This window comes from Equus przewalskii, unplaced genomic scaffold, assembly GCF_037783145.1.
Source record: "Equus przewalskii isolate Varuska unplaced genomic scaffold, EquPr2 ChrUn-3, whole genome shotgun sequence".
Classification (NCBI taxonomy): Eukaryota; Metazoa; Chordata; class Mammalia; order Perissodactyla; family Equidae; genus Equus; species Equus przewalskii.
The window spans coordinates 1,732,416-1,757,133 of NW_027228751.1; the positions used below are offsets into that span (position 1 = coordinate 1,732,416).

Sequence of the window (24,718 nt, forward strand, 5' to 3'; positions counted from 1 at the left end):
ATAGGAGACGTTGGTCTCTCCTGAATCAGAATCTGTTATGTTGTAATATAATAGATGTAAATTAAAACAGAAAATCTATCATGCCTCTAATGTACCCTGATAGCTGAGTATGTGGATCCGTCCGAGGAGAGGCACCAGGAGGAAGGGTGATATATGGCGAAGCTGGATGGAGGGTGAAAAGCGTGGCGAGACGAGCGGGAGAATGGCGCAGCCCGCTCTCGCTCCTCAGACCCAAGGGCAAGAGACGAATAAATGTTGATTAGTGTTGATTTTGTCCGACAAACGCCTGTCGAGTGACAGTTGGGCTAAGCTGCACTGAAAGAGAACCATTAATCTTGGTCTGGTTTAAGTAGAGTATATTAATTTGTGTCATTTTTACTAAGTCGCACTGAGCAAGGCCTCTTACTGCTTTGCATATGACTGCTTTCGTGGTTTAGCCCAGCTCCCCTCCCTCCCCCCACCACTCCCCTTCCCCCCCACTTTTTAAAACAGATACCATGGTGGCAGCGGTGGCAGCAGCAAATTCAAATGACACAGCAGGGGAGCAGGGCACTGAGAGCTCCTCTCTTGGATTAAGAAAATAAACTCCCAGGGTGTTGGCATAGCAACAGCATTTCAGATGAAGTGCTATATATTCAGTGATTAATAAATTAACATTTTTTACAGTTGTTCCTCCTTTCCTCCCCACCCCCCACCCTCACTATACCCCACCACCACCACACACACACACTTCAACCTTGTCTCCGTTGCATCTATTGCTTCCTAGAAGACCAAAGAAAGAAGGCTCAGCGGATTCGCAGCCTAAGAGTTAACTCCTGCCCACAGCTGCCATCTCTAAAGACAGACAACATGGGCTCTTGTCACCTGTGAAGCTGTGAGACGGCTGTGGGGCCAGTGGGCAGACCCATATGGAACCACGTTCAACAATGTACATGGACCATGGCACTCTCCAAGATACTGACAGCAGCAGGCCCAGCCCCAAATGTTTGGGCCTTTCTAAGTCCTGACAGACTACGAAACAATTAAGAGGCATCGGGTCTCCCAAAAAAATACAACCCTCTGAAACAAAGACCCTAAACAATGTCCAAGGGAGTCCTGACCTCCCACTATTGTGCTACATGAAAAGGAAGTTTGCGCCCATAGGACGGTGGTGCACTAATAGGAAGCTGACACTTCCCTTTTGAGCTTACAGTTGTCCACCAGACACCCAACAAATTTGGACAATTCATATTCCAGGAACGGAACCCAATTAGCATTGTAGGAGGAGGGGAAGAACAAACAGATATTAAGCTCTGCCATGGCAGCCTTATCCAGACAGTTTTGACAGTAAGTTCAAAAAGCACACTCTTTTCAAAGCCTTTAAGGCAGTTAGGAAGAAGGAAATGGTAAATTTTGTTTTCCATAGCAGTCACCTGTACCAGTGCTTGAGCATAACCATGCACAGTCCAAGGTGAGCCCCACCAGGTGTAGAACCAGGCTGGGTCCCGTGGAGGGCCAATGGCACTAACCTCAGCCCTCAGGAGACACATGGCCATGACATCCTTGGAGGAGCCTCTGGCCAAATCGCCCAGCAACCCACGATTATGGGCTTTAAGAAACCAAGAGGAAGAATAGTCAGTGAGCCACTTAGAAGCTATCTCTAGACCAGAAGAAGGAATAGACTCATTCTCGACAGGTCCAGAAAACAAAGTTGGCACGAGGGATGAGCTTCACGGGGGGTGGTGAGCTGGCTTGCCAGGAGGCGGTGCTACAGAGAGCTGCATAGCCATTATCAAGGACTGTTACAAGTGGGCTCCTTCCTCAATTAAATGTGAAATTAAATTATATAACCTTTCAGGTAGCTTGAGGCCACTGCTGAGGATGAAGGAAATAAATAACAACAACGACAATATACTATGAGGCTTAACATGAGCTAGGCACTGTTTCAACTGCTTTATGTATATTAACTATTAGGGAGATAGCTACGAAGAAGATGGTACTATTATTCTTCCTATCGTATAGATTAGGATAATGAAGCAAAGAGAAATTAAATAATAGATCAGAGTCACGTAGCATGTAAGTGGCAGAGCTGAGTTTGTGGGCACCAGCGATTCAAACCCTGGCAGTCAGAGTTCAGAGTCCACGCTCTTAGCTACTACACGATGAGGTACTCCATTCAAATTCTACCAGCTCCAAGAAACAACCCATAGTGAGACCCCTGAATAATAGTAAAATGGATCTGGCAATGAAAACACTAGTAATAGAAAATGATGTGATTATTAATATAAGAAGAGAGAGAGAGAGAGAAGACGGCCCTGAAAAGTAAAAATAAGTTAGTCAACACAACTCATTTGAGGACATGCCACATTGAGAGTGTAGTATAGTGGACTTACTATCAGGAAAATTGGTTGTGAGTCCCAGCTATGCCACTAACTAACTGTATGAACTCAAGAGAGTTAATATCCACTCTGGGTTTTCTTCTCTGTAAAACAACCAGTTGGGATTTCTAAGGTCTGTTTAGTTCTTAACGCTGCACGAGCAAGTTTAGGGTCCAAGCACCATAAAATCAATTTCCCACTTTTTAAGTTATTCCCAGAGTCACCCTAATAACATCCTCTTGTGTCTCCATTTTTGTCCTTTCACCACCATCAAATTTGTGGAGGGCAGCAATGAGTTCATGGTTCCATATCCTCCAGACCATAAACATCATGCATGTCCAATGTGTCTATACCATTGACTCTTCCTAGTCTATTAGTCATTAGAAAGGCCTGGCTATAAGTGTGTTGGGGTGATTGATATAAATCAACAGATTGAGAAAAAAACCAAACATAGGGTTTGAGCAGTGTCGAATCCATAGTGGGCATTCTGCCTATGCTATACTAACAGGACATCTATAATTCCTGAAATTTATTCATGGATTATGAAAACTATACACTCAAGGTCACAGATTTTGGCTTCTCTCCCACTCCTACGTCCAGTAGAAAAGCTGTGCTGTGAACCTGAGGACAGGAGCACCAGGTCTCACTTCTCTGAACTCAGAGCCTCACTTCTTCCCCACTCTTCCTCTGAAATCAGAATATCTGAGATTTTAATTCCTTGGGAGAATGAATAGCACCATAGGAAAGGGAAAAAAAAAAAACATTATGAAGATGAAGGTGGGGCACTAAATGATATTTCCCTTCTTGTAACTCCAACCCCAGTGCAGCCATGTCAATGAGGTGCTGTGAGGGCCGTTAATGCTGAGGCCAAGGCAAGGTCCTGTGGTTTCAGGGCAGAAGGGTGCTAGGTCAGCCCCCAGTAATCATGATGATAACAATAACAATATTAGTATTTGTCCAGAGAGGGTGAGTGTGAAGGGAATCACATTAAATCCAAGAGGACTCAGATAAAATGATGCTAAGGGTCAGACTGAATCTAACAACAGCCTGTGATTTGTGGCTCCGCCACCACTCTAATTTGCCTCTCTCCGGCTGATGGCCCATGAAGGTGAGGGGTGTTATTGAGCGATGCCCAGGCTCAGCTGGTGGAACAAGCAAGTCACAACACTGCTCACCCGCTTGCTGACTCTGCTGCAGCCACACTAGCTTCCGAAATATTGTCTTTAAATATGAAAATAGTCAAATGTGGATCAACTTTGTTTCCAACTCCTTGTTTTGTATTATTGTCCTTCATTTGCTACAAAAGCTGATCTATCTTGGTGATTTCATATGCATATTAACCGCTTTCTTCTTGTTTGTTTAACGTATATCTGTGCAAATGTCTGTCTACGAGAAACAATACGTCTTGTTTATATATCATCTACTGTGGATTGTAAACAGTAATGGCAGGGACTGTCTTTTTTCTATCACACTTGTAAATATGCCCGGAGGCTAAGCAGCTTCTCCAATAAGTAAAATAAATAATGAATTAAGTAAGTGGACTTGTCACTCCTTAGGTGGATTATTTATGTTTTACACCTTATCTCAGTAAAAGGGTCAACGCAGAGTGATAGCTTTTACTTTCCTCTTTTACTTCATTTTTTGTCCCCCTCCTCCAGCTCTCATGATTTTATTTCTTGAATCTGAGAGGTACGTTTTCTGGCTTCTCTGTGTTGTTTACATCCAAAGACATTTAAGTTTGTTCAAAAAGCACTTTGAACACTGTAGCAAAGAAATTGTCTCTCCCACTGTGTTTATGAAACTATTTGTTTTATTTTTACCATAACTTTCATCTAGCACTTAAGCCAGATGGAGGCTTTTAAGGTGTCTTAAAAAAATAATAATCATAACAATAATAAATGAGACAACAGTTATGAACATTAACTTACAAGAAAAAGAAGAAACAACTCTCTGTGTTAGTAAGGTTAATCTACTGCTCCTTCCTCTCTCGCCCCCAACACCCCAATTTCTGCCAGCTCGCTAGATGGATCTCCCCTCTGCAGCCCAAGTGTTGCTATTTCATAATCTGCTCTGTCAGTGACATCATACTACCTGAAAACCTGCTGGAAATGACAAAGGTACCTTCACGGTAAGATGAGACTTGCCGACTCTCAAGTTTTTGTGTGATGATGCCAAATGCTTGCCATTCTTATTTTACTCTGAGTTGTGGAGGAGGGAATTAAGCACATTAAAAAAGCAAAGATCCAAAGACTGCACAAGACAGTAATTACCTAGTACCTAGTGGCGGCAACTCTTCAGAGGAAATGTGGGCTTTGAAATCAGAGAAACCTGAGTTTGGTCACTTACTAATCATAGAAGAGTGCACAATTTATTTAATCTCTCTAGGGCTCAGTTTCCTCATCTGTCAAGTGGGGATAATCATTCTTTCAAGGTCATTCAATGCACTTTACAGAGATTATCTCATTTCACCTGCTTGAAAAGAGCCCAGGGAATGTTAGCTTTCTCTTCTCCATAATATTTGGGAAATAGAAATATGATATCAAATGGAATATTATAGTGCTACCTAGTTGATAGATGGATTAATGGCAAATTGCTAATTGCTACAGGCAACTTATATACAAAAGCTGCACAAATACGCTGAAATATATGAACACAACACCACATCCGGGGTCAGAAAGCCCAAATGAAGATCTAAAACAGCGGATGCCCTGTCTCCTAAAATGCCACATTACCCAGGCATACAAAATACCTCAGTCAGACTTAAAAAATTCAGAAAAGAAAAATATATTGAGGATTCTTTTTAACGTCATCCAAGAATGGATTATACAATCTTTCTATGCCCATGCCAAAAGACTCTCAGATGTGAATTCTTTTCCCTAATAAAAATCACTAAGGTTGGCAATGTAGCATTCCACAAGCATCCCCCACCCATTGATCACAAGCACTGGCTTTTCTAATGACTTTGTAAAATGACACTAGGAAAAATTTTACATTGTTCTATTCACCTTCCTGAAAACATGCTTTTATTGATAGCATCTCTCATATCATCTGTGATTTTTGGCATACTCATTCACACTGTCTTTCAAAAAAGAAACAGTCAAAATATTGCCCATATAAAATATATAAATATATGTAGTCATATATAGAAGCATCCCAAATGTGGGTGAAATAACAGATTACAGGAACTCCTACCTTTTATCAAGGAGTTGGCAAGCCAACATTTTGTTGGAAAAAGAATTGAGAAATTTAGGGGGTACAGCCTCACCACTTGCTGACTTTTGCCAAATGATCTCATCACCATGGCTACACCTACGTTTTACAGAAATGGCACTGCGGTTCGATGGGAAATTAGCCTGACAATAAAACCTTTTGAATAATTTCTGTTTTAGAGAATCAACTAATTGTGGCAAAGTTGAGGTCCAAGTGGGGACCAGGAGACATGAGTTTTTATCTCACCTGCATCACCAAAGGCTGTGACCTCAGCTAACCACATGACCTTTTGCACCTCAGTTTCTCTATAAATGTAATGAGTGGGTTCAACTCACTTCTATGACTCCTTTCCAACACTCACAGTCCATGAGTCAAGGCAAGAGAGTCTGCTGGAAGAGGAAAACCTTAGAGACACATAGAGAGAACCTAAAAATACACATAGTAACCCGTAGAAACTGTGCCTATGAGGGAATTCCAAAGAGGGCTTTGATATGCAGAGGACTTTCCTCACCCTTCTGTCTAGTCACAGTCTTTATTATGCAGCCAACCAAGGACTCAGCTCTCTATTTAACTCAAAATGCTTAACATTAACATTTTCTTTTCAATTTTTAGATCATGAGCATCAGCTTCTTCACATTCCTTAGAAGACAGGTCCACAGAGACATGAAGAATGATTAATGTAGCGACAGCCACTGCAGACTAATAAACAGAGCTTCAGACATAAAAGAGAAAAAAGTGCCACAGATGACCGGGATAAGGGCCCCAGCCCTGGCCCCAGCTGAGTGTTTGAGGTCAGACCAAACAAGCACTGACTTCAAGAATCTTGCATGAGGTTGTCATTCTCTTCCACCCTAAGCAAGGATGGAACTGTTGCCATGGCAACAAAGGTACTTGAGAGGGACATGAGCAAAGGGAGACTTAAAAAGAAAAAGACAATATGTGGCCTAAACAAAAATACGTGACGGTGTAAGGGGTGCTGTAAAGCCTTTATTGCCACTTGTTAAAGAAGACCTGTATAGCTCACTCGTGAGTAATAAGGCGGTCAACCCAAACTAAGGCACTAAAAATTTTATAGCACCCCACATATCATATATATCTAGATAGAGAGAGAAACAGAGAGATACACATATAAAGGATCCCTGCCGATGGACTCACGAACACACAGGCAAATGTTGCTACTGATTCTACAATTGCCATCTTCTAACAGAGTCGTTAAATTTACCAATATCCTTAATTTATCAGCTAGCAAATTCCACATCCCATCAATTCAGTTCTTAAAAGGTTCAGAAAGCTCAGCGGCAATGAGAAGGAACAGTGATGGTTTCACAGGGAGTGCAGACCAGCCAGGTGCATAAAGCTAGGATTCCCAGGTCTCATGGTGACTCCACAGCTAATTTATTATTTCACAGTTGGATTAAAGGCTCCCTACTGCCATCAGGGATTGTCAAGGTGACTGTCGGGCACTTGAAGAGCAATGACCATTGCAGCAAAGTACAGAAGATAAGAGACTGCTGTGTTGCATGTCTGTACCCCTTACCTTACCCGAAAAATCCGTTCCAAGAGCATCAATTATATACTGATTGATAGTCTCATTAGAAGACCACAGGACTATAAGATTTAGCGATTTAAAGCAAACCTTAGAGCAGACTTTTAAAAACATTTTTGTAACGTGAATAATGACTTTTTAAATTTCTTCCCCCAAATTTAGTTTCTTACGAGTTTTCTCAAAGGGAGGTACATATAACCCAGGAGATTCCATTGCACACTGTGCTAACAACAGATGTCCCCAAAAAGCAATCGACGTACTACTTCTCTCAGTCGCCTGAGTCTAAAACAGGTACAGAAAGATGCCTTCTGGGGGCCCATGCTCTATTTACCATAACACCCAGGTAGCAGTTTCAAATGTACGGTCACAGCAGGAAACCAGCTTGGCTAAACTCAGAGGCCTGATCTTGCCCACCTCTAAGTACTTCACAGTGAGAGGTGAGAAAAAAGAAGATTACCTGGATGACAGTGCCCCAAGCTCTTTGGAGAAAAAGTACTACAGAGACGCAATATATCGGTATTTTTATTTCTACTGAGCCATTTCTGAAGCACCGACTCAGAGGCCTGCACGGCTATGAAAGAGAGAGTGATGCTTATCTCCCAACAAAAGGCTGTGGTCGGTCCCTTCTGTAGCTCAGAAAATGTGAACAACCCAGTCTAGCTTCCCCAAAACATCTCATCCATCACATTAGCTTTCCATCTCCTGGGCCTTCCTTCATTATTCCTTTCTCTGCTATTCTGACTTTCCTGTTCATGATGCTGAGGGTCTGTTCTTGAGTGCCACTGTCTCTGATTCCACCATGTGGGCCTCCCTTTGCCACTGTGAGCCCTGTCTCCTACCACGCTCACTCAAGCAGGAGGCAACTCTTGCAAGCAACTGCCAGCCACACATCTGTACCAAAGCATTCCAAAATCAATGGGACATTTACACTAACGCAAGTTCAACGGCTTCCATTTTGTGAACTGTTAAATCTGCCAAGGGACTGAGTTAAAGCTCAGACTGTGAAAGGGGACTGTAAGTTATACTTCCTTTAAGAAAAATTAGCAAATGGTTCATTTTTCCTTAAGGAAGAAAAAAAAGGCAGTTTCATTTAGGTGAGTGGAAGGACAAATGCTCCATGTGCATTTTGCTCAAGTTATAAGTGCTTTTGAAACCCCTCCTGTCAAGGCATTAGTAACACAAGATTTAAGATGCCCAATTAATTTTTTCCAGCCACCAGCCAAAAGTAGATGCAGGAGGAGGTTAAAAGCTAAGTGTTTAATTAATATTAAATTTATAAGATTCTCTATCACTGAAAGCATTGTAAAATTGAAAAAGCAGTTAATTTTACGGTTGCTGTGTATTCCTCTGCTTTGATCTTTGATCTATGATATAAAATCACCAACTGTAAAGATTCCCCAGCTTTATTATACCTGTTTAATGGCAAGAAGGAAGAAAGAGAGGGGGATCCTACAGACATGAGTGGGAGCGAGGCCCTGAAACCGGTCTTTAGTGTTGATCAGAAGAACCTAAACATGGAATATTCAGGAAATAGCCTTTGGCTAAGCCACAGACAGAGACAAGGCACTCTCATCTCACTCATTTTCTACACCTCATTTTTCTAGAGTACTAAGACCAGCAAAGAGCAGTTGGCTATCTCTGACTTAAGACAAAATACCAAAGCAGAAAAGATTTAGGTTGGATTATGGAAGAATTTTCTGAAATTGAGAGTTGCCAAGGCTTAAAGTGTTCATTGGAATAGACCACAGCAGTGCCTTTCCTACAGGCAGAAATTATGAAATTAGAAAAGTGTGTGTCTCACTTGAACAGTCTATATATTGACGCATTCCACCAAGGGCTCCATCTGCTCGACTCGTGTAGAAAACCAGGCGGAGACAAGGCAGGTTCAGCCAGGGCAGTGAGCCCTCTTTCATCAGTTGCATTCGCAAACGCCCCACTGATAAAGGACAGTGCGACAGCAATCACAGGTAACAGGGAGGGCAATCTGCTACTAGAAATATTACTGTCCTGAGCAAGGTTTTCCCAAGGTTTCAAAACACCCTACTTCTGCCAATCGGGACAGATGTTCGGTCCCTCTACACCAGCCCAAGTCATGGATGCTGAAAGTTAAAAGGGGGGAAGGGAGAATATGAACCTCAGATAAACTCAACATTAATTTGAGGCTGCAAAATCATCAAACACTTGTCTTCACCTCCTTCCTATCCAAAGTTGCAGGGGTGGCGGGGCATGAGGATGGGGGTGACGGGGTCCAGGGAGAACAGCACTGAGAGGTGGAGGTAGAGAGAGCATTCTCTGCCTAACAGAACTTTGTACGCTATTCCCCAAAAAGAACAATGGGGCATTTCCGACTCCTGGCCTCCTTCAATTCTGTCTCAATCCAGAGACAAAGACCTATTATGCAGAATAGATTTTACAGAAAGGCAGAAGGAGGGTGAGGGGGAAATGGGATAATTCATGTGAGGTGTTTTTTCCTTTTTTTTTTAATCCCATCAGGGATCTCATTATAATTTCATTATTAGCAGAAAAACCAAATAAGTGGCAAGAAAAAGAATCTCAACTTAATATTACACACACACACACACACACACACACACACACACACACACAAAGATGAAAGATCTTCCAAGCTTCAAAGCGGCTGCTAATTTTCCCAGCTTCAAACGACTCAGTGAGAAAGACACTGATAATGAATGTGCTTTTTCCACTGGCTCACTTATAAACTTTTTCCCTTTCTGTCTCCCTCCCAAACATTAGTTCTCATTTTTAATTGGAAACAAATATCAGAGATAATAACAGAATCTTGAATTCATACCTAATCTTCCTTCAGTGCTTTATCAATAAAAATGTAGGGGAAATAGAGAAGGAAAAACTGCAGTATGATGCTCATCTTAAAGATGAGAATATTGAAGTCGTGGAATGTAAAAGGCTACATTAGCAGAACCTTGCCTAGCTACTGAATCCGGGTCTTAAAAATGCGAATCCACGTCTCTTCAGTCTCAGTGCAGGAGAGAGTGAAGAGGAGAGGACACAAGAGAGAAAGAAGATGAGTCTTCAGAGCACCAAAACCACACGCATGTTTGACTCGCTGCATTCAAAAAGGGCTTCCAGGTAGGTCTTCTTGGCATATTTCTAAAAACACAACTGCTGCCACCCTTTAAAACACAGCTTCTCTCACTAGCAAGCATTTACCAAAGCCTGAATATGGGCAGTATCTAAATTCAGAAGACTAACTATCTTGGATGTCAAGAGGGCACAGTTTAATAAGCGGAGTGATGTATATTTTTCCTTCTTTCTTTTTAAAATCAATCCTTTAAGGGAACGCAGAGCAGGGCAAAGGAAGACAATCTCAAGAACTAACTTAAGGACCACTGTGGGAGGCCATTCTGTGCCCAATGCCATGTCCCAGTACCAAACCAGAGGGAGATCACAGGAAGAAGCTTGAACCAGTCAATAAAGAAAAAGCACTTAGAACTCAGTAAATAATCAAAACCAAACAAAAAAATCTACACCCACCCTCCTCCCTCAATGGCAACAAGGCATACTGCCTTGGGAAGAACAGCAAAGGAAAAACTACAAGTATACCTCATTGCCAATAACCTGATAAAATATATTTCAAGAGTACAGAACTGGTACATAAAACTAACTTTCTTTGTCTCTATAACTGTCTTTATCCATCAAGAAGCTACAAACTTGAGACACGGTCGCTCTGAATATATGTCTCTGAAAGCTTTCCCTGGTGGCGAAGCGTGATATTGCAAGTCCATCTGCCCTAGGCACTTTAATCCTGGACGAAAAATAAAAGAGAACAAGTTTCTGGAATGGAAGCTCCCATAAGCTAGTGCCACCTGTACACTGCAGTGCCCAAGATTCTACTTGGTGAGCCATGGAGTAACATGTTCCATATGAAAACAATTCAATTCCAACTAAGGGGGATTTTCTACCCTATGGAAATATATTCCCAAATTTATAAGAGTCACTGGAGAGACAGACAATACTTTATGGAAATTTTCACAAATAGATTTTCTAGAATTAAAATAGCCACCAAAAGTGAAAGTTATTTGCTCAATTTTTTTTATTTATTTTTTTTGGTGAGGAAGACTGGCCCTGGGCTAACATCTGTTGCCAATCTTCCTCTTTTTGCTTGAGGAAGATTGTCACTGAGCCAATCTTCCTTTATTTTGTATGTGGGATGCCACCACAGCATGGCTTGATGAGCAGTGGTAGGTCTGAACCTGGAATCTGAACCAGTGAATGCCAGGCCGCCAAAGAAGAACGCACAAACTTAACCACTTGGCCATGGGGCCAGCAAACACTGCTTAATTTTTTTTAACAACAGGTTAGGCAGAGGTTCCCAACCTTTGTGAATGTGTGGTCTCCTTTTTTAACATCAAAAAATTGCAAGGACCACTATAAGAGAGTAGTTATATTTTTAGCTTCTACCGATGGAAGAAAGATGCACATGGACAAAAAGCCAGTAGGAACTGACAAATGCTTTTTTAAGGGAATGTGCATTTTATTAACCACAATAGCATTGCATACATTCAAAGAATTTTAGTAAGTCTATCTATCTGTTGTTGGTGTGTGCGTGCATGACATTATTCTGTTTATAGACAATGCTCAGTATGCTCATGGATTTACCAAACCTTTTCAACAACTTCATGGCTCCACCAAGGTCCAGGGCCCAGAAGTTGGGAATCACTGTGCTAGAGGAAGGAAGCTTCCAATTGAAGAAATACATGCTTCTAAACAATTCTTTCACTGAGAGAAAATGACATTCAAACAGCTGAATGATTTTACACGCACCACTCCTTGTTGTACTCTTACCAACAATATCAAAATACTGATAGACACAATACAGATAATTTCCCAGTTTACACGGTCTTGATTGTTGGTTTATAATACAAAATAATTTCTCTTCGCCACAAGAACCTATCTTCTTCTATCTTCTGTATAGGCATCTCCCATTACGAGTTGGAATTAAGAATACTGTAGAGAATAGCATAATCAAAATAACATTTCTAACAAAGATATATGTGTATGATCAACTACAAGAAAAGAAATTGTAAGAATCATTAGTAAGTAATTCTTTCAATATAGTAAGCCTTGTGGTTTTAGGACAGTGGAGGGATGACAGGAAAGCAACAATACCCATAAGAAAGACTAACCCCCACATAAATGTCCCCACGGCATTGACACCCCCAGTACACACCTCTTCCCTCTATCTCCCTGTCTGATTTCCACTCATCCATTCTCAGCTCCTGTTTGTCTGAGGCCACATGCAACTGGATTTGTCAAGCCCCCTTTTAACAACTTGTTGTCACAGTCCATTACCAAATTGCATATAGTTATATATTCCACTAATTAGGCTTCTAAAATATCATTAACATGTCTCTTGATCATTAGCATAACGTATGAGGCGTCCTCGTTAGGCACGACTCGAGTTTGTTAACGTGGTAATGAAAGGCACAAGGCAGGCTCCGCAGGAACCAAGAAACACACAGAGATGGGGAACATCCAGACATCGAGGCCAAGCCACAAAGACATGGACAGAGACAAACAGACAAATGCAATGAGGGAAGACGCAACGTGTGAGGAAGAGGTAGAGAAATAAACCCAAAAGAAAGCATCAGAAAGTCAGTGGCTTTGGCATTGAGATGGCTGTTTTGGCATGAAGGTGACACCTAATGCACCCTTCCCAGCTTTGGGGAATTGAAACCTGGCAAGGCTCTTAATTTGCCTAAACAGAAGAAGCTTTTAAAAATTCCTAGACAAGAAGAAAATGAAGTGCAGAAATCTCCTCCTTTCCTCTGAGCTAACCCGTGGGTGCACATGGGTGTGCCCTCTCTCCCTGACTGCTATCCACCACCTCTCCAGTCACAGTCACAGAAAACTGCAGGGAGTCTATTAGAATTACCTGGGGGCGGCATTTTTCTATTCCTCACCAGGCCCTTTATTAACACACTGCTAGATGTCTCTATCTCTCTGCACCTACTGCGTTAGTGATGATCATCTTGTGTGTAATGGGGCAGGTCTTACCTCCGGAGATTATAGGCATGCTATGTATAGAAAAGAGAGAAGAAAGGAGGACGTTACTAAAAAAATGGCAATCACGTGTATGTACGGTAAGCATGTGTCAGCATGTGTGTGAGCACACACCACATTCCGCAATGTGCCGGATGTGGGCTGTGATCTCAAACAGCCATTAAACCCAGCTTTCGTATTTCATGGAAATGTTTCTAATCTGCCTGTTAGGACTCACAGGACAAGAACAGAATAAAGTTTGCTTTAGGAAAGTGGCGAGAATATGATAGACAGAGACTTTGAAGGAATTTGGAGAGATGAGTTAAGAGCATATGCAAGTCAAGTGCCTAAATTCATCCTGAACAAGGAAGAGCTTAGTCCAAGGCCACAGGCTGTGACCTTGGTCACAGGCTGAGGGCATAAGACAGCAGCCTCAGAAACAACCAAGAGAACCTCACTCCCCAAGTCACTACAAGATAAAAAGATCAATCAAGAACTTGGGAGTCCAAAAGTCCCACCAGTCTTTCAGCACAGAAGACTCTCTAGGCTAATTTCTATGGGTCTGAAATTTCATACAGAGAAAGTGGAAGCATCCAAAGGCCTCACACAGTGCAGCACAGAGGGAAGTGTGTCACAATGGCTTTCCAGGTTGGCTTCAGCAGGGACAATACTGGGAATGGAAATCAAGATGCCTGACAACCCATGGTCTTAAACCAACTTCTCCCCAGATGATGGCTTCTCCTATGTAGTGATCATTTCCAGCCCACTCTTGACTCCTGTGGCCACACTTAAGGTAGAGTCTATTCAGCATTTACACACATTAAAGCCAGTGCCACAGTAGAAAAGAGGCTGGGTAAACTTGGGTAGCACCTAAATACAAGTTTATCCTTTACTGTCTAGCCCAAGTGACACTTGAATGAGTGGCCTTAATATTGTATCAATAATCCCATGACTTGATATGTCTACGCAACCAGGACTCACTTACAGGGAGGAAGAATCAAAGGTACTTAGTTTTATAGACCAGATTTGAGATGAATGATGGGGCCTTTTTCTTCGATCCAAATGTCTCAGTCTTAAAGAAGATGGAAATAAAATGGTAGAAAATATCTACCCAAAAGACTATTCAAACATTCTACAGGCAGACAATGTAATTCATGCATTCTAGAACCACAAAACCCTTTCTGATTAGATACGTCCATCCAACCTTTTCTCAATGGAGTTGTTAAGAAACTCCGCTGGCCAAATATGCACCTTGGATGTGAATGGTTCTCAATGATGGCCAAAACGATGGGATGTGGACCGAGAGGACGGCCAAGTTTCCTGATTAATTCCATCTAGATGTCCTTCGTGGCTTATGGAATGGCCAACTAAGTCAGCCTAGGACTGCACAGTCACTGACCTAAAACTGCCACTGAAGGAGAATTGGCAATAAACCAGTCTGCACCCCAGGGTCCCCCCTAACAGCTCTCCCAGGCAGTCCTTTGCAATGCTTTCCCACATCCTTAGCAGACAGGCCAATGTCTGTCATAGGTTCTGGGAATCTAATTCTCCCCCTCTGGAAATAAAAGAAAAGGAAGGCAAAGCATAAAGAGAGAGACAGAGAAGAAGGACAATTTAAAAAATAGAAAGGAAAAAATTTCTTTGGCTTTCCTCCCAAAATCTGAAGTCAACAGTTACAAATCCAATCACGCATTCAACAGTCTACTCTACAGCTGGCCTGGTTTTAGGCTGTGGGATATAGTTGTGGACAAGTCCCTTGTCATGTTATGACTTCATGTCAGCGAGGAAGGAGGTGAGGAATGGAAAAAAAAAATGTACACACGCACACACAAATATGCATGCACATACACATATGCACACACATGCAAGCATACGAATTGGTAAGAGTCTAAAATGATAAGGACTACTTTTAAAGACGTGAAAATTTTATTAGGATTGCATACATAATTAGAATTAGCTAGAATTATATTAACAAAAGACAGTCTCTAAATGGTGACTTATGAGACCTGCTTCAATAAAATAATAAAGTAGATCTGCATCTTGGATCTTTAAATACAAGTGGGTGTTTTTCAAGTACCTGAATACAAATGTTTCACTAAAGTTGCTTATGTTTTTCTATAAACATTTGCCTAGATCTTTACAATATTTATTTCATGGGTCTGCCTTATCAAGGAAACAAAAGTAAACTTCAGGGACCGGCCCGGTAGCGCAGCGGTTAAGTGCGCATGCTCCACTTTGGGGGCCTGGGGTTCGCCGGTTCGGATCCCGGGTGTGGACACGGCACCGCTTGGCAAACCATGCTGTGGTAGGCGTCCCACATATAAAGTAGAGGAAGATGGGCACAGATGTTAGCTCAGGGTCAGTCTTCCTCAGCAAAAAGAGGAAGATTGGCAGTGGATGTTAGCTCAGGGCTAATCTTCCTCAAAAAAAAAAAAAAAGTAAACTTCAGCCAGGTCGCTGCAACAATGATCACAGATTCAAAATCAATAAAATCAGACTTGGTGACACCCAGACTTGGTGACATCCGACCATGGATCAAGAAAACATAGTTCTCCTGTCCCCTCTTAACACCAGAAGTTGAGAGAGAGAAGGTGCCTAGATCTCTGAGCCATGTCAACTGTTCCACTTTCACCTCTCTGAGTGGTGCTCACTGTAGATGCTCCTCCCCCACCCCCAAACCCCTCCCTCCCTTCCCCAGTCCCATCTTGCTCCATCACCCCAGCACATAGTTAGGTGGGATGGAGCGTCTGAGAGAACTGGAACTTTTGATGGAAAAAGCCGTGAGTGATGGGGCTACAGTACAGCTTACCTCACAGGACTGTGGTAAGAGCTAAATTGGACGTTTAAAAAGTTCCCTGTAAACTACAAAATCACAAAGAAATAAAACTTACTATAATCACTGTGGAGCAGGAGGGAAAGAATGGTGGACAAAAAACACCTAAAAGCCACAGTTCACAGGAGCTTTCACAAAGATGTCCTAGGTCCCCGTACTATCATTTCTCTAGAGTCCGAAGAACTTCCTGACCCTAGCTCTGCATCTAAAGCAGGATTTTCTAAACTGACAACATTAGAAGATCCATGGATAGTCTTTCAGGGGTTCCTTAGCTTCCTGAAATTACTTGGGAAAAAAACAATGCGTGTATCTAAGTTCATTTGCTGGGGAGAGGACCATAGCTTCCACCAGAATATAAAGGGACACAGACCCAGAAGAGGGACGCTGCGCCTGCCGTAAAGGGGAGTGTTGAAGACTGTGTACCAAGCATTGAGATCCTGCAGGAGTTAGCATTTCAAGAGGTTAAGAAAGCATCCATGGCCATGTCCAAACCAGCTGGATCTTCAGGTCATTTTCCTCCCCTTGGGCACTCCCCACCTAACCCCCACCCACAGCCCCTTAACGGAATAATCCAGTAGTTGGCTGCTTGAAAGATACTGTAAATAGCTCCAACAGAGTGCAGTTTGGGGCAGCTTCCAATTAGCCTTCGCTTGCAGTCTTTTGTTCCCTGCCAAGTTTGTGCAGCGAGCATCCAACGCCCCGCCCTCTGCTTGGCTCAGAGTCGCAGGGCAGGGAGGAGTCAAGTGTGTGATCAAGCTGATAGATGTCAGCTCCAACGTGTACGGATGTCCCACCTGAAAGCTGACAAGGGGAATTAAAAGGTGCTTTCGAAACGGGTGTGCCTGGCAGTGTGGCAGTGAAGGGAGCTGGTTTCCCGTGAGTTTCATTTTTTTGTTTCTCTCCGTCTAGCCTAACCCTAACTTTCCCTGCTGCCACTTAATTATCCACGATCATTTTACCCTTTTCTCCGCTTACTGGCTGATTGTCTCCCCACTTCATTTGAATCCCAGTGGAGATACATCTGAGCTAAAAACAAAGCTGATGGCCAATTAAAAGGTAAGTGCCTTATGTTAAAAGCCAGAACATTATACTTCAATATTCATAATTAGGTAGCTTTTGAATGACTGAAGAGCAATGCATGTCCATATATGGGGCCAATCAGGGCAACTATATTTTGCAATCCAAATCAACCAAAGTCTATTTAACCGATTGCTGGGAATTACCTGCCTCCTTGTTGGCTGGCTGGGAGGCTCAGTACTTCATAAATATTAGAGCTGTAAAAGACCAAGGAGTTCCTAATGTGTTTATTTCAGTATAATGAATTCTTCAGGAAAGTGATAGGATTGCTGAAGCAGAGCTTGGTAAAAAACCCTACTGATTTTGGCAGCTCTACTATATATATTCAGGAGTAGCATCTAAATATGACCGGGGAAGAGAGCATAAAGATTATTCACTTGGGCTCAATTTTTTTAAGTTAAATGAAATAGAATTTATCTTTCACTTATTTTCCAAATTATCAGACCACCAAAATTGCCACTGGAGTTGTACAAAGTTAAAGAGAGATATAAAGGAGAAAGTGAGCACTGGAGCAGAAGATCATGACTGACCAGATTCGAGTGGACTTCAGCACCCCCTGAAGGTTGGGGGCTGGCAGTGATCCCCTCTTGAGTCCCTCCAATGTGATTATTCTCCCAGCAGAAAGTCAATTTAGAATTTGCTCTTAGAACCTTTAAGTGATGCTTTCAAGTGTTTATTAATAATGCAGCTAATTTTGGGGGGGTGGGGGATGGGGGTCGTTCAGTCTTGCCCGAGAGGTAAGACAATGCCACTTGACAAATTGAGAGCAAAGGCAGGCCAAAGAAATGCTCACAGTCACCAATCAAACCCTTTCCAGAAAAGAACTGAGGATGAATATCTCCACTCCCCGCAAATGCTCTGTCCACTGGGAGGCAGCATAGGCTGCTGGAAAGAGAAATGGGCCAGAGCTCAGAGATCTGGGTTCTAGTCCCTGCTGTGCCATGGACTTGGGGCGTGTGGTGCGGAGACAGCAACAGAACCCTAGTCACCAAATGAGGGCAAAAAAGAGAAAATGAGACAAGAGATGCAGGACTACTTGAGAGGCAAAGATACAACCTGCTGAAAGGAAATCCACATAGACAAACGTTTGGAGGGTGTGGAAACTGATCTTTTTAGCTACAACTGACTTTCCTCTGAGGTGGAAAGAGACCACTCTACAGGGATTTAAAATAAATAGAACAACAGAACAAACACACTTTAAGACAGAGCTTTCTAAAGTGTGCTTCTAAGAATCCTCATCCAGGGAAAAAGTCCTCAGGTCAAACAAATTCTGAAAATGTGACCTACTCCACCACACACATCCTAAGGATCTGGGAGATTTACAGCGGACATTAACATATTAAAGCCCCATAGTTAAGAAAGCTCTTTAATTCCCAATTTCGCAAACTGACTTGACAAGGCAACCTTTCCTCACACGCAAACAGTAAAACAAATATTGGCTCCACGGAGCACACTAAGAAATGGTGTTTTAAGCTATTAAAAACAGCATTAACATCTAGTCCCAAATTGGAGAGAGAACATTATGGAACCACCATCCACAGTCTTGGGTGGCTGGTCAAGTGGTTTGCACCATTTTATCCACCACCCCCTCCTTATTCTCTCCGATCAACAACGTGCCTTTGTGAGGCAGCTGGCCAAGGTGAAAGGTTAATTCTGTGGCCATGAAACTCAGCCCAGCTAACAAACACATATGGGGTTGAACCTGGTCACCTTGGCCCCATTAGCTCTAACCAACTGAGCTGACCAGCCCCAGACATCAGCCTTAGTTATAAGCTCTAAGGGAAATAAAAATTTAAAGACATCAGTACGTGGCCTATGGGCTTTAGCATATAAACTTAAGGAGTTTTTTGAATAATATTTGAGATGAAGGCATGCTATTTCATCCATAACAGGAAAGAAATAGTCAATAGGTAATCTGATAGGACCTCTGGAGCTACACTCCAGGTGGGTTCAAATCTCAGTTCTACCATCTGACAGCTGTGTGACCTTGAGCAAACTACTTAACTTGAACTTCAGTCTCAAAATCTGTAAATTAGGATAAATATATTCCATTCCTCAAGGATTATTAGGAGGATTATGTGAAATGATTTATGTCCATGGACTTCGCACGGTGCCTAGCACATGATAAATATCAATGAATATTGGTTATTATTACTACATTTCAGAGGACGGAATAATCTCAGAAAATGCAGCTCCCTCTCAAGTTAGCATCAAGAAAATGCAATTTTGATTTTTTTTTTTGGTTACATAAAGTGTTTTTACCATGTAATTTATCAGAAAATATGCCTCTTAAACCTTCACTGAAAATCTCAGTGTGTGGATGCGATGGCCTTGGTCAGGTTTTGTCCTTGAGAACAGATTTCTAAATTAATAACTTCAGTAGCTATAAAATATGATTCAGCTAACTGAAACTCATTTTACTGGTATACTCCCAGGAATATATTTCCCAAGGGAGATACACCCAATCTAATGCTAAATAATTGCAAGGTATTATTATTTGGCCTAGCTTAGTATTTCCCACCAACACTGTGACACAGATCAGTAAATGGAGTTTCCCACCACACATCACAGGAGCAGGAGAAAGGAAAAGGTGGGGAGAGAGACTTAAGGACAGACAGAACTGCAAGAGGCCCGGAGAATGGACACAGGGACTACAGGGCACAGGGCAGTAGCAGCAGGCCTCCTGGACTAGGCACATGGCTCCGTCAAGGACTGGCCTAGACCTGTTCGCACACTGACTCAGCCCCAGGTTTGGAGAACAGCCATTGGAAAGCTTACTGGGAGTCACACAGCAGCAGCTCCAGAGGCCAAATATAGAAAGAGACTTAGCCAACCTTTCAATCCCTGTCCCACACAGTTCACATGACCAGAGTCCACACGGACAGGTCCCAGGTTCGTCATCTCAGGAGACCTCAGTGAAAAGGATTTCCATGGTGACCATGTGGAAGTCACCTCAGTAACCAAATACAATAACCCTTCGCCTCTCCAGACTCCTGGCTCTTAACCTTTAAGACCCTTCCAGGCATATCCGGCCCAGGGAAACCAAACCCCAAAGTCAATAGGGTGTTATGGTCATTCACAGAAGGCCTGTAGGCTCTCCCTCCCGTTCGTTCTTCGACTTCACACTCCTCCCCTCTTGTGACAGGTCATTTGTAACTGTCTCGTGGGTTTTATTTAGTTGTGGTGGGCACAATTAAATGCTGTTCTAACTAAGAGAGTCCTTGTCCAGAAAACAAAACCACACAAAAGTCAGTCTGGTTACTTTGGCCACGTTTAGTGATCGTTTCACATCAGCACCTCGTCGATCCAATCAATGGTTCAGCGGTTGGCTGTTAATAAAGCTGGATAAAAACAAATTGATCACAAAAAGGTCAATTTGGTACCTAACACGTAGAAGGCTAGCATTTGAACACTAGTCATCTGTGGGGAATCAACACCATATAAAATCAAGAATATTCCACCTTTACCAATAGTCCATTAAATGAAAGAAGGAAAAATTACTCCCCAAAAATAGTTATTGTTTGCTTATTTTATATTCTTTTTTATATCTATCAGTGCAGAGAAAATTAGATATGGGGGAAAAAGATAATGAATTAGCTTTTTAAAAATTGCTTGTGGTGATTTCAAAGACTATTTCAGCCACAAGTAGAAATGGAAATAAAGTGGTCAACAAGACCAGGCTAACCTATAGATTGTTCATAAAAGAAAAAGAAATGACATGCAACTCTTTTTCTTATTTTCGTACATTGGTTACCACATGTAGAAATTGTGTCTATAAACTTCCTTTGACTATCTCAGAAATATACAGTTTTGAAGGGTCCTCACTACCCAAGAATAAAGGAAAAAGTTGAACATGCTTCCAGAGTTCAAGTGACATGATCAGGGAAGCCAGCCTAACCCTCCAACTGGTCATTCCCTACCAAAGCTGTTTATCATTACCATGTGCATTGTACTGAGGCCCAATTTAGATCTACAAAATGTGTGGGAGCCCACTTTTATGAGCTGCTTCTACATTTCCGAGAGTGAAAAGGAAGGCAGAGCAAAGTGGGAGAGCAGACCCTTCAGCAACCAGTTGGCAAAAATCAATAATCTAGGTAGGAAGGTTGCCAGTGCCGCAAGCCACATGTCAACAGTGACAGAGAGAATGGGTGAGGCGGGAGCCAGAGAGAAAGAAAGAAGGAACAGACAAGAAAGGTCCAACTGCAGAAAAGGGAGATGGCTATGGGCTGAGCTGACGGTGTAAACTGAAATTCAGAGGGCAGCATGGCTAGGTACTGGAAGAGCCATTGTCCTCAGATCTGAATAGTAGCCCCTGTCATAAAATAGGTCAAGTCCTTGTCCTTGGTATCCTTGGTCAAGTCACTTAATCCTTTGCCTCACTTTCCTCATTTGTAAAATGAGAAGGTTGGACAAAATGGTCTCTAAAGTACACCCACCCTCTCAATTTGTCTGTCCTGTTTTCACGTACTTGCATACACAGGAAAGACCCAACCACTGACGGTCCCAACTTGGGGAAATAACAGAAATATACTTTGCTTCCTGAGTGTTACTTGGGCAAAGAACTGTGCCTGGTTTCTTCTATTCTATGTTTTCTTTTTCTTTTTCCTCCATCAGACATCCCACAGAAATACCCCAGAAACATTATCCCTGCGAGTTGATGGAGTTTACTTGCTCAAGTCCTACTTCTTTGGCAAGGCTATGATTGCATGCCAGGTCTTCTTCCTAGGCTCTGAGTGCCCACTGGGATCCCCACCCTAGGCTCCAGGAGAAGAGAGAGAACCCGACGGGGCAGTCTAGCTGCAGCTACAAAGCCCAGCATTAGACAGTGCACGCTTTGGAGTCATCCTACCTCAGGCTGAGAGTTCAGTCAGATCCTAACACGGAGTTTAATTTCTCTGTTTCTTCACCAAGGCAACCAATTTATACTGTTGTCACCAAAAAGTATTTATTTGTTTATTTATTAAAAATATAGAACACTAACCATACAGCAGGGGCTGTGCTAACTGCTGGTGCTGGTGCTGGGAGAGCTTGGGGTTCCCTTATACACATAGACACAGACCGTGACAACAGCTCAGTGTGTTAATGCTAGCACAGAGATCCCTGCCCAGTCTACAGGGACTCACAGGAGGATCCTGGGAATGGTAACAATAGCTTTCCAGCACTACTGATATTTGAGCTGGTGCTTGAAGAAAGAAGACAAGTTTGCCAGGTGGTGTGGAGCAGGGGAATGCATTTAAGGTAGAGGACACAGCGCAATGGCTGAGAGTCGGTCAAGGGTGTGATCAGCCCTGAGGATAGTGCCAAGTTCAGTGTGATTGGTGTAAAATGCTTTCATTGGCAGTCCTACATAGCTTTGGGTATAAATATCTAGGTGACGGCCTCAGACAGCTTTGCCTATAGGTATGGTAACAAAGTACTATGGGTCAAAAATTAGAACATAAGGCCCGAATATAAGCCACTTAAATCTTGGAGTCTAACATAGAAAGAGAAACACAGGAAGAGAAAATATAAATATATTTATAATTTATAAAAATATTTCTGGAAGAACTTTTTAAAGGAAATTCTCATAGTCTTCCGTAGGCGCCAAGCATTGCTCTAAGAACTCTCCGTATATTAACTCATTTAATCTGCTCAGTAACCCGCTGAGGCAGATCTATTATTCCTGACACTTAACAGATCAGGAACCGAGGCAGAAAGTTCAAATAACTTGCCCAAGATCAATCGGACAATTAATAACAGGGCCAGGATTGGGAAGCCGAGGTGGATTCCATCTCCAGTGCTCTTAACCACAATGCTTTACCACCTCTCATGAGGCAGTGGTAACACGGTCACCCCCAGAAGGTGAGAGGGGCTGGGGAGATGAGGACAGAGGTGGGAGCCCTGTCACATTCCCAATCTCTTCCTCGGTATATGGCAATGTCCCCAACGAGTGCCAGGCAACTTTTCACTGTAGAATTTTTTGTAACTTCGGATTCAAAGCAAACGTAAAGATAGAAACGGAACTGTTCTAAAATGTTTAGGGTACAGGTACTGTCCCACAAAAAGGCCACAGGCAGCAGCTTGAAGGGAGGGAGCACAAGGAGCCCACAGACCCATCAGCAACCCATCATGCTCCCTTTCCATGCTCCCAGCCAAGTGGAGAAGCACAGTTCGACCACAGCAAGGGGAGCAGGGCTGCAAAAGGGTGGGCGAACCCACGCCTGGAAGACGGACCCAGTCACATGGAAGTCCTTCCTTGTCCCTCTTTCCTTTCTATTGTCATTTCCTAGTTCAGTCTCAGCCACTGCAGCTGCTCAATGGCAATGCATTAGAAACCAAGACAATAGCAACAGACCCCAGCAAGATAGCTGTAAAAGAGGCAGCTGCCAGGCCTCCTTCCACAAGAGCACTTCCCAACAGCGAAAGGTTGGCTTGGGCACCCGGAAGTGGAAGGCCCACACAAAAAAGCCCTGCTCCTCACTACCAACTCCAGTGCAAACCCCCACTCTATCCTCCCTCCACTTTCTTGAAGCAGGAGCCCATATATTATACCATGCCATGGTTCATTTCAGCAAAAATCAACTAGCATTCTTCTGACCTGGGGCAAAAAATTCCCTCATTGAGATCCTGAAAAATAACATTACATCATGTTGCCCGTGTCAGGTTTATAAATGGGCCAGGAGGAGGCTGGGGTGTAACCTGACACTATCAAAACACTGGCCCTTGGAGAAGAAAGGAGGCCATTGTTGTAGGCTGTCAGCTCTCCTCTTGCTGGAGGTAAAGTGAGTTGAGAGAAATGTTAGTGGGAGGCCAGGCCCGGCGCTGGCCCTCACTCCCCATCTCCTAAGAAATCAAGCAGCCTTCCTCCAAAACGGGGTTGCCCCCATTTCCCGCGAGGTGTGTCACCCTCCTTTCCATTCTCTGGGGAGGGTGGATGAGCTAAGTAATTTTTATTCCCATGTCTCAAAGCAAAGAAGCAGTTAAACATAAGATAACCAAGACCAGGGGCCTTTTTTTTCCCCCTTTTTTTCTGAGCAGGACTCACTCCTCTAAACAGACACCAAAAAGAGAACTGAGCCCCCACGATCACGTGTACATGAGAGAAACAATTTTATTTGAAAGACAGAAATATGAACATGGCCCAAAGTAGAAAAAAAAACAGACCCCAAGAAGGGTCGAGGGAAGATCGAAGCGTAAAGCAAGAAATCCTGAAACCTGAAAAATATTTCAAAGCGAAGCACTGGGGTTCGGATCCAGAGACAAGAAAGTGACAAAAAGAACGTGCACGGGATTACAGAGCTGGGACAGACACAGAACCAGCCAAAAGACAAAGTGTTGGCACAAAGATTAAAAACATTTTAACGGATAAAAGGAGAAGAAAAAGGATTTATGGTGACAGAAAGTTTAGAAAATAAAAAGCAAGTCAAATGTAAGCCAGCTTGACTGGAGAAAGAATTCATTCTGCTGGTCAAACATTTAATTTGATTTTCTCTTTTCTTTCTTCCCCATCTTCCAGCTCAGCCGCTAAGCACAGGGGAGCATGCAAATGTGCTATCCATGGCAGAATGTGCAGGAGGGCTGACCGCCAGTCCCCACAAGGGTGGTGCCAGCGCTGTGATCATTCAGGACAACAGGCCTAAGGGCCATGGGTGAACCAGGGAACACAGGGACACAGAGCTGAACTGATCACTTGTA

At 42.9% G+C, this 24,718-nt stretch overlaps 1 protein-coding gene and 1 long non-coding RNA gene across 8 annotated transcripts in view; one reads left to right on the forward strand and one right to left on the reverse strand.

Annotated features, from left to right (window-relative positions):
* The window catches only part of PBX1 (PBX homeobox 1), a 308,844-nt gene that overhangs the window by 238,967 nt on the left and 45,159 nt on the right, over nt 1–24,718 (reverse strand). The gene's annotated exons all lie outside the window — the stretch shown is intronic.
* Nucleotides 16,733–24,650, forward strand: LOC139081669 (uncharacterized). The gene is made up of 3 exons (XR_011536861.1): nt 16,733–16,843; nt 16,978–17,023; nt 24,540–24,650. It is a non-coding gene; the product is annotated as an uncharacterized lncRNA (long non-coding RNA).